Below are 15,000 nucleotides of genomic sequence, written 5' to 3' on the forward strand. Positions count from 1 at the left end.
TTTCCCCATAGTAGCAGAAAGTGACGTGTTTTTCTTTATTGGCGCATGTTTAGAAGAGATGCGTTCGTCTTTGTTTAGTGTACGCGTGTGTATGAATAGTTTTCATACATGCGAAACTGTGCTTGAATTCCATTCTTTGCTTGGACAAAGAGCGCCACTCGTTCTTATGCGCTCAGCCTAATTTCTCCTTACCGACCCAGAGGGTATTGCAAGGGGAAGGCGGGTAGTGATCTGCCTCGAGGGTACTCAAACACTGTTCGGGGGGGGGGGGGGGGGGGGGGGGGGGGGGGGGTGTTCTAACGCTCAGTGGAGAGTGAAACTCTTTTTTTTTTTTTCAGTTGGGGGTGAACTCCTTCTTTTTTTTTTTTTCTTTGTGTCGGGGTATTGGGGGATGAATTTGCCCTTGATAATGAATTTCCAATGCCAGGACATCAGCTGATAATGATTGGTTGATGATGTGAGATGCCCGTAGGGTTTTTTTCAGAAAGAGATTTTCTTTCTCTTGAATAAAGAGAAAAGGAAATGAAATGAATTGGATGTGTGTAAGTTTTCCTTATGCTTTGGAAGGCTTAGTTATAATGGGGACAGAGATTATTATTTTTTTATTGTGTTGGAGAGATTCCTTTAAAAGTGTGCTAAGTGGTGATGGGTGGTGATGACTGATGTTGGCAGTTGATGATTGCCCGGTGGTGGCCGGGAACTGATGATGATTGCTGACTGGTGTTGTCAGGTGGGTGTTGTCAGGTGGGTGTTGATTGTGGGGGATTGGGAATATTGGTGTATACTTGAGATATTTTACGGGGGTTACTTAAGTAGAATTATCATGATTTGAGATTTCATGGGAGATTATTTTATAATTATTACAGATAATTATATTATGGAGAATTATTAAAATGAATTATTGGAGAAGTTTTGTGGTTAATTATTTATTGAGTTTTTATGACTTTGGATAATATGTCAGTCGTTCATGGATGATGAATCTGGATGAATCTGGCTGAATCTTGATGAATCTGGCTGAATCTTGGTGAATTGTGCTGAATTTTGCTGAACTTTTTGTGAATTTTGTGCTGAATTTTTGGTGAATGGGCAAGCATTAACATTGGTGATGTTTTTTATACTAATACTGGTGATTTTGATGATATTGCGCAATTTTGGTGATTCTGCTGATAATGATACTTCTAATACTGGTGATTTTTTTTATATACTAATATGTGGGTGCTGTAATACTGTCAAGAGTAATGTTGTTTTTTTGAACTTGGGAGGAACTAACAACACATTTTTTTTGCTTTTCTTTTTTTATTAGTTCAGCAGATAATTGCTTGACATATACGTGAGTTATGGGGATAGTTAACAGTGCTGTTGATTTTTCTTTTCTCCTTTTTTAGAAGTTAGCCATCGCTGACACAAGTTTTTTTATCACGGGTGAATTTGAATTTATTTTTTCTCTCCAGTTTGTGTGAGAATTTTTTTAATATCTCAGTTTGTGACTTAGAGTCATTGTTCGGGTGACGTGTTTATGATTTCAGCTGTTTGATGCTGCAGAGAGATTTATGGGAGAATTTTTGCATTTCTTGAATGCATACGTAATGGCACTCACTACATTTTTTTTCTCTGGATATTTATGTTCCAGAAACTGTGGGTTTCTTGCACAATATCTTTGTTGTATTTGTGACAATTTTGCCAGAGATAAGAAACTTGGTTAAGTTTTCTAGTGGCTTATGTCGTAGTGCATATGGAGAAATCTTTGCTTAGACACTTTGAATTTGGAGTGCTGTTATTATGAGTTGTGGCACATTGGTGATTTTTTCTAGAATTTCCTGGACAATTTTTGTTTACGGAGTTTTTGCCCTTTTTCAGCAGTTATGCTAAGGAGAGAGTTTATAGTTTTTGACTATAACATTGAGTTACTCTCTGGAGAATTGGAGGTATATTATTTTGCAGATATAGTTTGAGATATAATATATTGGAGATATATATTTGCCTATGTGGTGAGAGCTATGTTTAGTTCAATTATTTTGCAGCCATCTTTGTTGCAAATGGAGACACATTTTTGAGGAGATATATGGGCAATATTTGTGTGTGTCAGCTGGATGCTTTGAGTGCATATTTTTTTGGAGATGGGAGTTACATTTTTGATTATCCTGTTTGGGGATTTAATATTTTTTTGGAGACCTGTTTTATTAATTCCACATGGAGTGATTGGTGAAATAGAGGTATTATTTTTATTTGCCGAAATAGAGGAGAATATTTTTTATTGCTGGAGTGGTGGTTTTTATTAACACGTGGTTAATGGGGAAATAAGAGGGAATATGGTGGTGTGGTTATTAATTAAATGGAGGAAATATTTTTATCACCGGAGTGGTTTTATTATTAAGATGGTGATTTATATTTATATATATGGAGGTGGAATTGATCTTTGGGGGTGACCTTTTTTGTGGTTATGACTTTTTTTTTTCTCTCTGGGAGTTTTTTTCGAGCAATGAGAAGAGTTCTGTGGTTCTTTCTTTTTGGTTTCGTGATTAATTGGAGGCAAGTGGCATTACTGCATTGTGGCCCTATGGAGATGTTGTGCATTTTTTTATGTTCACAAATGTGTTATTTTTGGAGGCATATCATTGCTAAATTACGAGTTTATCATAGTTTTTTATCCCGAATAGGTGATAATTTCATTTATAATTGGGCAGTAACATGTGAGAGATATGTCTTCGAGACAATCTTTGAACACATTAGTCATATCCTGGAGATAATTTCGTGAAATGTGCTTACTTAGTGTCAGTATAGAACCTTGTTTTGAGAATCATGGGTTTCTGAACTTGTGACTCTGACTAGACATTTTTTATGCTGCAGTTCGAGCAGACGTGTCCGCAGGTGGATTTTTTGCTGAAACCGCTGTGATGAGTCCGGTGTGCTGATTCTCTTCCTCTAGTGGTGATTGCTCAAGAGTTTTTGCAATATCTGGAAATGTTGACCATAGCATTTCATGAAAGTGCATGTGTAATGGGTTGCTTTTCTGGCCGTGTTCGGTCGCATGAATAGTTGCGATGGCAAAAATTCCGTAACTATACATATTGCATTTGTTGGGGAAAACGCGGGGTTATCTTTTTTAATTGAGGATTCAGCTTTAAATAGCATTTCTTTTTAGACGGGACATGTAATTTATTTGGGTTGTGATTTACATAAATGGGCGTTTGACATAAAGTCTAATTGAAATTAATTATGTGAGCAGTGAGGGGTTTTTGCTGTTAAACATTAGAGGTTTTTACTGATTTTGTGGGTTGCTGTAATATCAGAGCTTGAGAGAATATCTTTGATTTTTGGGTCTGGGCTTGTTACATGATTTCTTTTTCTTGGGCTCATTACCTTTTTCCTTTTTTTACTTGTGAGAACATTTGAGTTTGAAATGTGAGTGCAGAAGTCCGTGGAGTTCTGGATTGTGTGTGCTGATGTGTGAGTTTGGAGAATTAAGTTAGAGAACTTAATATTTTCTTTGCGAGTTGTGATAATGACTTGTGATTTAGTGGTCATATTAAATGGAGTTAATTCGTAGAAGTTCAGTTAGTATTTATTCTGAATTTCTGAGGTCATTATATGATAGAAGTAGTATGTCTGGGGTTAATTTTCTTTTTTGATTGACCGATGACTTGACTGGCATACTTACACAAACCATAATCGTCGTTCCCCGACGCTAGCAAGACTTCCACCACCCATGCAGAGATGTTGCTGTCGTTTGTCCAGGGTACTTACGAGAGTTTCTATGAGTCTACAGAGTTCTACAGCGCTTTTGGGTCTATAGAAGCCATTATATGCTTCTACAGGGAGGCATTCCGTATTCCTACAGCGTGCTACGTCTGTGCAGGCAGTTGCAGACAAAGAGGGATATTCAAGAATCCAAAATGAGAAAATTTATGCGCCCAATTGTTATTTGAGATGAAGCGTGATAGACATTACTTTACAATGCCAGAGACGTGCAGTTATTACTATTTGTGTTTTGAGCCGGCCAATGTTTTTTATATATATGAGCTGTTTTGTGTGACCTATGGCTAGGCAGGGGCTAGCAATTTTAGGTGGCCGATCTCTGTCAGATGAAAGAGGGCTATAATTAATAATATATTTAATATGCTATTGTGATGTGCTGTGACTTTTTTAGAATGCGCAGATTCATTGCTTTTAACTTCCCATAGAGACAGAGTCCGAAGCGATGACCTGAGAAAGCTGAAAATAAAACCATTTCTGGGATGGTGTGATACGAAGATGCATATTTGAGCGGGTCAACGTTCATTCTGTAGTTATGTGAGTTCACGAGGGCTTGTTCAAGGTGCCTTTGAAACTGGCTATGAGTGTGAGTTCGTGTGTACGTGTGCGCCTCTTCCGTTCATAATGGCATCTTTAGCCAAAACTATGGGAGACTTACGGAGAGGTCTGTGCGAGAAAGGCAGAGCCACGATGGTGTGTGCCAAAGAGTTTCCTTGAACAGAGTGTGTGATTTTCCAGGCTGCAATGGGTGAGTTATCTATCATACTTTAGCCAAAGGGATGGCTTGTTTGATATCTTGTAAAGATGTTTAATCTTTTGACTTTGTCTTTACAATTGTGTGTGTGCTCACTAGTGTGTTCTCCTGTCTTATGAAACAGGCAGTTCTAGTGAGGGGGCCGAGTGTCCTAGTGAGGGGACAGGGTGTCCTAGGGACCGAGTGTCCTAGTGAGGGGACTGTATTTTGGAGAAGAGATAATTGGTGTGACTAATTACTGATTACTGATACTGGGGAGTTTTCTGAGTGGTTTGTCTGTGAGACTTGAATTATTATCTTTCCCTTGTTGATCTTGCAATAACTTGAATTAATCAACTAAAGCTTTACTTTGAATAAATATTATATCTTTTGTAACTCCGACTCTAATTTAGTGACCTGGTGGAATGGAGAGAGAGAGAGAGAGAGAGAGATTAGCGAGAGAGAGAAGAGAGAGAGCGAGAGAGAGAGAGAGAAGAGAGAAATGGGGGCGAAAAGATTGAGGTGTACAACAGTTCGGCCTTTAAGGGCTCAGGTTTAACGCATAACCCCAAATATTAAATACCTTCTTACTGGTAATAGTGTCAGCAGATAGGTAACATATACATATATATATATATATATATATATATATATATATATATATATATATATATATATATATATATATATATATATACATATATATATATTATATATATCATTATATATATATATATATATATATATATATATATATATATATATATATATATATAAAGGTATAAGCCACAAAGGAAAGATAAACAATGAAGAGTCTACAAGATCTTTCGACTCAACATTCATTACTTAGCAGATGAACTGACTACATGAGAAATTGAGAGTACAAGAAAAGTCGTTTAAGTGACAGATAGGGATTATAAGGAGATTAGCACCTAGAATCCAGCACACCTGGAGAATGAGTAACCTTTCCAAACAAGCATAAACATGGGTACAATTTAAGAATTAAAAGGTTAAGTCCAACTGCTCAGACACAGGGACAAGACAATTAAAGGATTATACCACATTCAGATCTTTGGAAAACAAAATCTTATTCACAAAAGCATATTAAACATATATATACAAAGAAAAGACTCTAAAGGTAAACTAATTTGTGTTTAAGTCTGTAATTATATCTTTGAGGTCATTCTTAAACATGTTACAAATAGAAGGGTCTAAATGAAACTGGCCACAACTAATATTAAAATTGCAATGTGAAGTAAGTTGTATTATGGTATTCTTTGTACATGGAATTCTTTGAAAAATGCTATTTACCTAATATCATTTATATTCCTGTAAACTGGTATAGATATGTTGATGATATTTTAGCTGTTCTGCCTGCTGGTATTGATGTAAATGATTTACTCTCTAAATTAAATACAAGGTACCATCGATTAAGTTTACCCTAGAAATGGAAAAAGACAATTGCCTCCCTTTCTTAGATGCTTTGATACATAGAGAACCATTTCAATGTAAATTCAGTATTTATAGGAAACCAACTAACAACTTAACTTATGTTCATTTCTATTCAGGCCACCATCTTAACATCAAAATATCAATTTTTTCTTTTATGTTTTTAAGAGCATTGCGCATTGTCAGTCCCCAATATTTGGATCAAGAAATTGAATACATAAGAAAAATAGGGAAAGATTTATGTTATCCTTCACATATATTAGATATTTGCTATAATAAAGCCCACAAAAAGTTTTATAGTGTAAGTAACACGGAGAAAGAAAACTCTAAGAACATTCTCAGTTTGCCTTATTTTAACTGATTTGAAACCATTAAACGATTGTTAAAAGCCTTTAAGGTCAACCTTGTTTTTCCTATAATAACACACTAAAAGGAATGTTAATAAAAAATGGCAGCAACAAAATATATAAAATTCCATGTATGGACTGCCCCTCCTTTTATCTTGGACAGTCGAGCAAGGGCTTAGAAGTAAGAATAAAACAGCATAAATATTCTGTCAAAACTGGGCAAACATCTAATCCAATATTCATTCATTTAAGTAAAAACAACCACCGTATAAATTGGATTGGTAGTTCAGTAATTGCAAGATCAAAAGATGCCTTATCATAAAATCTTTTAGAATCTGCCATAATACAACTTACTTCCCATTGTAATTCTAATATTAGTCGTAACCTGTTTCATTTAGAACCCTTTTATTTGTAACATGTTTAAGAATGACCTCAAAGATATAATCACAGACTTAATACAAATTAGTTGCCTTACAGATACTTTCTTTGTATATGTATGATTAATGTTTTTGATTACCAAAGATCTGAATGTGGTCATCAACTGCCCTTTATAATCCTTTAATTGTCTTGTCCCTGTGTCTGAGCAGTTGGACTTTATCTTTTTGTTCTTAAATTGTATCCATGCTTATGCTTGTTTGGAAAGGTTACTCATTATCCAGGTGTGTTAGATTCTAGGTACTAATCTCCCTATAATCCTTATGTGTCACTTATACGACCTTTCCTGTGCTCTCTATTTCTCACGTAAGTCAGTTCGTCTGCTAAGTAAAGGACATTGAGTCGAAAGATCTTGCAGAAACTCGGTTGTTTATCTTACCTTCGTGGCTCATACCTTCATTTATGGATTTATTACGTTCCAAACTTTCGTGATTCAGTTTTATATATATATATATATATATATATATATATATATATATATATATATATATATGTGTGTGTGTGTGTGTGTGTGTGTGTGTGTGTGTGTGCGTGTGTGTGTGTGTGCCCTGCTTATCACAAATACACGTATTTATATAAATTCGACACCATCTGAAGAGACGCTATACTATTCAGCCATCACTGATTCCTCCTCGTCTACTCAAGATCCGAAAAGCAATGGTACACGCTTAAGTCTGCGAACTGCACGGGATGCGGAAAAGAAGGCTCCTATTAATCCACATGATAGATTTATATCGAGCACATCATATACGTAATCATATAAAAGTTTCATAATGATTTCAATACTATTTACTGCTGTCTTTGTCTATAAAAAAAAGAACTATCAATCATCACGTTCAAGTTGTTTTGTTTCTTAAAACTAAATTCTATCTTCAGCTAGTAAATGTGGTGGAAATACTATCCGCTCCCGAATGCCTCGACAACTAATCAAATGCAAGCAGAATGACATAATACAAGGAAAAGTGCCAATACGAGAAAAAATATCATAATTTACTTGCAGAATACGAAAACTCTTATTTAAATTCTACAATTTCTCCTTGCCACAATAACTGAAATGTTTTCACGTCAAAGGCAATAACAATGCAAAACCTTCAACAGGAAAAAAATATACCTATATATTACTATATATATAATAGATTCACATCAACGGTGCATTTGATGTCTAGGCCATTCCCTTACGACGCTCCTGATTGGCTGTTGATAAGCCAATGAGAGTGTGTCCAGCACGTGTTACCATAAGCAGTTCTTGTTTTTTTTTTTTTTTTTTTTTTACATTATTTATGATTTAATGGTTAGAATGCGTATTTTCCGACGTAGAATGATTTTCCGTGACGTAAAAACACTACACGTCACTAGCTTAGCATAAAGTATTTTTAACGAAGAAACATAAAGGATTTCAATAAATTTCATTTCTATAAATAAGCAGGATATTATTTTATAATTTTATTTTCATAATGACACAAAAAGGCAAAGTGAAGAATTTTATTCCTCAGTGCCGTGGCCTGTGGTCGGAAAAGCCATGGAGGGTTGCCAGATGTCACCAGAAAGATCACAATAGTAGACGAAATTCCTCAAAACGGCAACCATGACTGTCCAGTCCTGTGATTGGCTTATCAACAGCCAATCAGGAGCGTCGCAAGGGACTGGCATAGACGTCAAATGCACGGTTGATATGAATCTACTATAGCTCACGTTATCAGTAATGCAGTTTCTCATAAAATAATTAGCACAGATTATTCTTTTTAAATATTGGTAGAAGACATTCAAAGGAAAAAACTGACGCCAGTGCCTCTTGTACTTGCATAACATTACTAACAGAGGGTCAACTTGGCAAAAACCATCCAGTCAACCCAGAGAGAATGCGCATACCGGATAGTGTGTCTCGGCGATGCTTCTAATTAAGGTGTCAAGAGAAAGTAACAGAAATGGTAGTATGACACCTCACCATGCATAAAGTAAAATTATCGACGTTAAAGCAAAAACATAAACAAAAAGACAGCTGTCATTTAATGCTCGATTGGATGATAGAAGGTTACACGATCTATAAAGGAACTTTTCCTGCCAATATATGACATAAAACGAAAAAAAAAAAAAACCCAAACACAAAAGAGAAAACACGATATAAATTTATGCAAGGATCTAGAATTCCACGAGATGATGCGGTCTTTACGTCCTCGAAATCCTGAAGAATTCCTTCCAGTTCTTTTATTTTTTATGGTAAACGAAAACTATTGCGATGGGTATGACTGCCCTTCCGCACTTGTGCTGTTTACCCTTAGATCTTAAAAACTACTGAGGCTAGACGGCTACAAATTGGTATGTTGATCATCTACCCTCCAATCATCAAACATACAAAATTCCAGCCTTAGTAGTGTACATTTTATTGAAGATTTAAGTTAGCAATGATCGTGCGCCTGGCATCGCTATTGGTGGTGACAGCACAGGTCACCACCGGGTCGTGGCTGAAAGTTTCATGGGTCGCAGCTGATTTTCATGAGCCGTGTCTGAGGGTATCATACAGCATTTACGCTGTACAGAAAATTCGACTGCGCATTTTTTACTTGTTTAGAGACAGAAACGACTAAAACAAAACACAGCTTTGTTCCGCTTGAAAATATTTAAGAGAAAATCTTACTTTATAGGAATTTTTCTGTCTCCACAGCATTCTTCGATCTCAACGAGACGAGTGATACGCCTATTCCCAATTCAAGAGGTATCTCTCTCTCTTTTCACATTCCCCAAAAAATGACGCACTATATTGTATGTATGTCGAAAATTGTATGCGTATCTAAAGAGATGATAGCACATATATACTAAATAATTCATGTATGCTTGCATGAGCTGTCAGCCGTTATGCGGGATCAGGAGCCTTTTCATTATTAATTATCAATACAGGAGGTACGCTAGGGATGAAATTATTATATCTGTTTTTTTTTCTCTTCATGAAAAAAAAGCGTATTTTTTGCATTATTAATAGATTTTTTCTCTTTTTCGTTTTGCATTATTAGATTTTTTCTCTCTATTTTTGCATTATTATATTTTTTATTTTATTTACATATTTATTTATTTATTTTCTTACCCGAACTGTGCTCTAGCCTTTACGGTATTCATATTTATAATGATCTCACCTCGATCTATGTAGCGTGTTTTCGCTACTGGCCCATTATCTCCAAGGGTCACATGGCATCAGAATCTATCATTACAGGATGAATTTCATTCTATGAAATGTACAAAAGGAATTGAAACTTACTTTTTGACCTCTAAGGGCGAACTGGGCTTAAGGCAACTTTAGGATAGATACTTTTCGTTTTTTATTTAGCCATACATTCTACTTTCACAAGTACAGCATAAATTTGGTCTTGCTAATAACAATAAAAATTAAGTGTACTCCGTTTAGGCGATGCAGTCAATGAATTATATTTGACTAAGTATATGAGGGGGACAAGTGAAACTTAATCAAATACATTCCCACATAAATATTTCAATTACAAAAAAGTAGTGGAGTAGTTATATTATTATTTATGATGATGAATAAGACTTCCAGAAAAATTAGGAGGTATTCTAGTTAGCGAGCATAAAGGGTGTTTACCTCGTGAACTATAGGGATAACACATATTTTATGAAATTCTAGGATATCCCACTGAATGACTAAGATGACGTTTTTTTTCTTCTTAACTGGAGATAAATTCTCTTTTGGAACATTTAAGGATGAATTAATATCTCGGATAATGTACTGATTAGTTTTATTTAATGCAAGGAATAATTCATTCTACAAACGAATAAAGAAGAGTTTAAATGTTACGCAATAGCAGAGATGACTTCTATTTATGAAAAAAGCCAAATTACGAAAAAGGTACGTCAACAAAATGGTAAAATCTATAATGCATCAAATGAAACTGATGAAATGAGGAAGCTACTTCCGAACCCGACAATTTTGTCGAAGAAATTATTTCAACACTCGCTGAAAGCATGGCAACTGGCAACCCAATAACGTCGCTGATTAAAGCACGGTCATGCGATCGTAACTGTCCACCTGTAAAGTTTATTTCACAAATGACTCTTGCAAAATATATCCCGTAAATGGCTTTCGGAGATGATCGCATAGTTACGCTTGAGTGCGTGAAAATTATTCATACCAGGCATTGCCAAAAGGCTGTTTCAGATTACACTCCGTAATTGACGTCCAGACTCTGGGTAGCATACCGGATTTTTTTTTATAGCATTAGAGAAAAATTGAAAACGAAGAAAAACAAGTTGGAGGCGGTTTTTTCTTTTTTTTTTACTATAAAATTTTTTTACGTTTAAAGGATAACTACATGCTGAGTTGCAATCTGCTAAGCTACGTATATTCAATCTGACTTTTCATTTTCGAAATTAACACAGTTTAACTTATCAAATACTCATAAAACAATGATCCTTCTCCCACATAATGCACACACACATAAAAATCAATTTCTAAGTATACACGGTTGACAGGAGTTCAAGCACACAGTAAGAATTATAAATGCTTAACAAATACTTAGTGCAAAAAGACGTTCAATGATACGAATTTCATGAAAACGTGAAGCAGATAAAAGAATCCTTGGTAGCTATGCCAAGTTAGACCACTTCTGGATCAACAGTCTTTTATGCAACAGGTATTCGAGAAATCTTAAATCAAAGGGAAAAAGTACAAGTTCAAAAATGAACCTAAGAAAGCTTATGATAGAATCGGGGATATATGGGAAGTTAGGAACAACGAAAAGAGTTTCCTAGGATAAATGTGGGAATGCATAGTGGTGATGAAAAGGTTAGAGTAACTGAATTTGAGATGGTCTGGTCAAGTAACGGAAACAAGGGATGGTAGGGTATGAGGAAAGGACGACCTAGAAAGGAATGGCATGGACGAGGTACAGGAAAGGAAGGTCCGTGATATCCAATAAGGACGAAAATGACAAGGAGAAACAGGGGAATAGCAGAGGAGTGTATGGACAGGATTCGCACAACCACTAATAAAATTTTTGTGAGTGCATAAAAAAGCTAATAATTTGGACGTTTTCTACTTACAAGGTTTATATGCTATTAGACAACTGACCCTTTGAGTCAATTAGGTTATTATACTACATGTCTGTCCCCGAGGAAACTTGTTCCCGCCAATCACAACTATGGTATGCGATCATTTTAGACGATCGCTTCCTGTGAAGTTACTGTATACGTTTTAATATTGGTGTTATTTTGAAGCTCAACACTTCTGGTTTATTATCGTATGGTAAAATCACTGAATCTAAAACAAATGCCAAAATGGCGATCTATTGTAGCCAATATAAAAAACTCATTAACTATCTTATACCGAAAATTTTTTTTTTATTTCAAAACTCGATATAAATATGGTGAATTTAGTTATACCACCAGAAACAAAAACAATTCTCGTTCTAAAGAAATGAGTTTTACTAACATTTACCGTATTTTATGCTACGAAATGCGGAGGTATCTATACCATTTATGGCGGGACTCGTGGGAATTTATGATCCGCAATACTTTCCTTTCAATGCATTGTCCACTGCTTTCCAAGAGAAGCTGTAGGATTCCTTGGCTTATTCCAGAGTTTCCAAGCTTTGACACGAGTGTATATCTACGATGAATCTTTTATTTTTGTTTTTCAAATGGCAGGTCAATGCACGATAACTGACCCAAAAAGTTGAATTTTGTTTAAGAATAAATGCGTTCCAGCCATAGCAGAGGATTAAAGTGCGAATACGGCAGTGACCATGATCTCTCTCTCTCTCTCTCTCTCTCTCTCTCTCTCTCTCTCTCTCTCTCTCTCTCGTGTTTGTTGGTATTTAGGGATCAAGTTCTCCCAGTTACGGGACCAAAACCTTTCAATAGACAGTTCTCTGTCTTGTCTTAAACGTTCTGGGTAACTATATCCAGGTTTTACTAAGTACAACCTTCCCCTCCCCGTAATATTATTTATTATCCATGTGGCCTAACGTATGTGACAGCTATTAAACGCTAGAGAAATAGGCTTAATGGCCATTTATGGGACTTTCCCCTTCCATCCACCCGTCCTTATTTATACACTTCCTCTAAACACCTATTTGACTTGAAATGTGTAACACTAATATCGGGTACACGATTTTTGTGTACTAATTATTAAATCTGACTCTTATCCTTCCTTCAGAAAGAAAGGGGGAAGGCTCTGATCCTTCCAGCTATTGTCTAATTGCTTTAACCTCCACTGCATTCATTGAGAACTTGAAACCTCTTTCAATACCGACTTTCTTAATCACCTTCAACACAACTCACTTCTTTCCAGAATCACAGACTTGGCCACAAGAAGTCTCCTAGGCGACTTGTATCCTATTTCTTCCTTTTTTTTTTTTTTTTTGTGTTTGAAACGAGGTATCAGTTTTTGTTACTCTTTTTATATCTAAGACGTTGGACAGTGTATTTTAATACTCTTGTTACCAATACATTCTGATTATGACTGCATTTCTCCAGTCTGTCTGTTTTATTTCTAATATTTTTTATGTAATCTTTTTCTCACTGCCTCAACTTCTGTGCATTTTTTTTTCTTTATCTATAGTAGTGCTTCTCTGGATTCTGTTATCCTGCTTCTTTTTTCACCTCTAAATCAACGATCATCTCTAGTCTATCTTTTCTCCTCTTAAATATATTTGCTGATCAAATAATCAAGCTCAGTAACACGAGACAGAGTATTCACATATTTCAACTCTCCTACCTAGTTCTTCAATAATGATTTCAAGAATATCAATATTTCGTGATAGAGATTTTAATTCTTTATCCCACTTTAGCAAAGTTTCTATTAATTTGTATTGTCTATATTCGTAGTATTGCTAATTAATTGGTTTCCTTAATTTTGTTATGCCTCTGGAATGGAATGCCTTAAAGAGACTTGTTTGAACAATGACACAGCTCTCATTTAATCTTTCTTTTTCACACAAGTTTGCATCTTTCTCTCGTTCTGCTTTCTGCAGGCACCACTTTGGTTCCTGTTCATGTGAGCTTTTGAGGGAGTTTCTTCTTCTATCTGGCAACCCAGTTTATACAAGTCAGTCCACTTGCTCCCACATTTATTTTGTGGAAATCAGTGCTGCTCAAACTGCACCATTCAGTGACTATTTCCTTATTCTACTGCTCCCAGTTCACATACAATCAATCAATCACCCTCTATAACTAAGAAATACAAGTCTGTTGTAGTTTATATTCTTAGCTATTGCAACCTTTCTTTCTTTGAGAGGCAAATTTATTGATTCCTTCTGGGTCATTGCCTACTCTTCTCTCTTCTATTCCTTTATTTATTTTCTACGAGACTGAGCCAGAAAAAATTAATTACACTGCTCAGTGTTATAGTGTGTGTGTATGTATATATATTTATATAATATAATTTATAATTATAATATATATATATATAATATATATATATATATATGTATGTGTATATTGTGTCTTATATATAATTATATTATATTATATATTAATATATTATTATTTATGTCATGTCATACTACCAGTATATGACTAATATATATTATTTAATTTATTATAATATATATATAAATAATATATATATATATATATATATATATATATTATTTATGAGTGTGTATATATATATGTATAGTATATATATGATATTATTTATTAATATAGATACAATTATTAATATATATATATATATATATATATAATGTCATGTCATACTACCACAGTATGATATGACATTTAAGATAAGATATATTATTTATTAAATATATATATATAATATATTATTATATATATATATATATGTCATATCATATTACCCTTTCTCTCCTTTAAAAGGAATTTCTATTCCTCTTACTCTTTTAAAGAATTGTTTCGTTTCTTTCCTTGTTTCCACTTTAATTTCTGTATTGCATAAGCAAAGGCGGAGAGCCGTATGAGGAGAGGCCTACGTAATGAAATTCTACCTGTCATCTCAAGACGGCGGAGAATAGCTATAACCTCGGCCTTTTCTAGAAATAAACGAAAAAAAAACATTTCATATCCTTGACGTAAAAGTTTAATCCATTAAGTAACTCTTATGGAGTTTTATTTGAATCTTTATTACATAACAGTGTTATTAGAATTACTCTGACTCTAATACTAAGCGTTCAAAGTACGGTTTAATTTCTTTTAAGCTCATGTGACTTTAACTTACTCTGACGCTAACATTTCCCGATAAAAGGTGTTTTATTATCTCTTATTGCCATTATATGATTTTCCTTTACTCCGACTCTCATATTAAACGATAATTGATAT

This window comes from Macrobrachium nipponense, chromosome 9 (assembly GCF_015104395.2).
Source record: "Macrobrachium nipponense isolate FS-2020 chromosome 9, ASM1510439v2, whole genome shotgun sequence".
NCBI classification, from domain to species: domain Eukaryota; kingdom Metazoa; phylum Arthropoda; class Malacostraca; order Decapoda; family Palaemonidae; genus Macrobrachium; species Macrobrachium nipponense.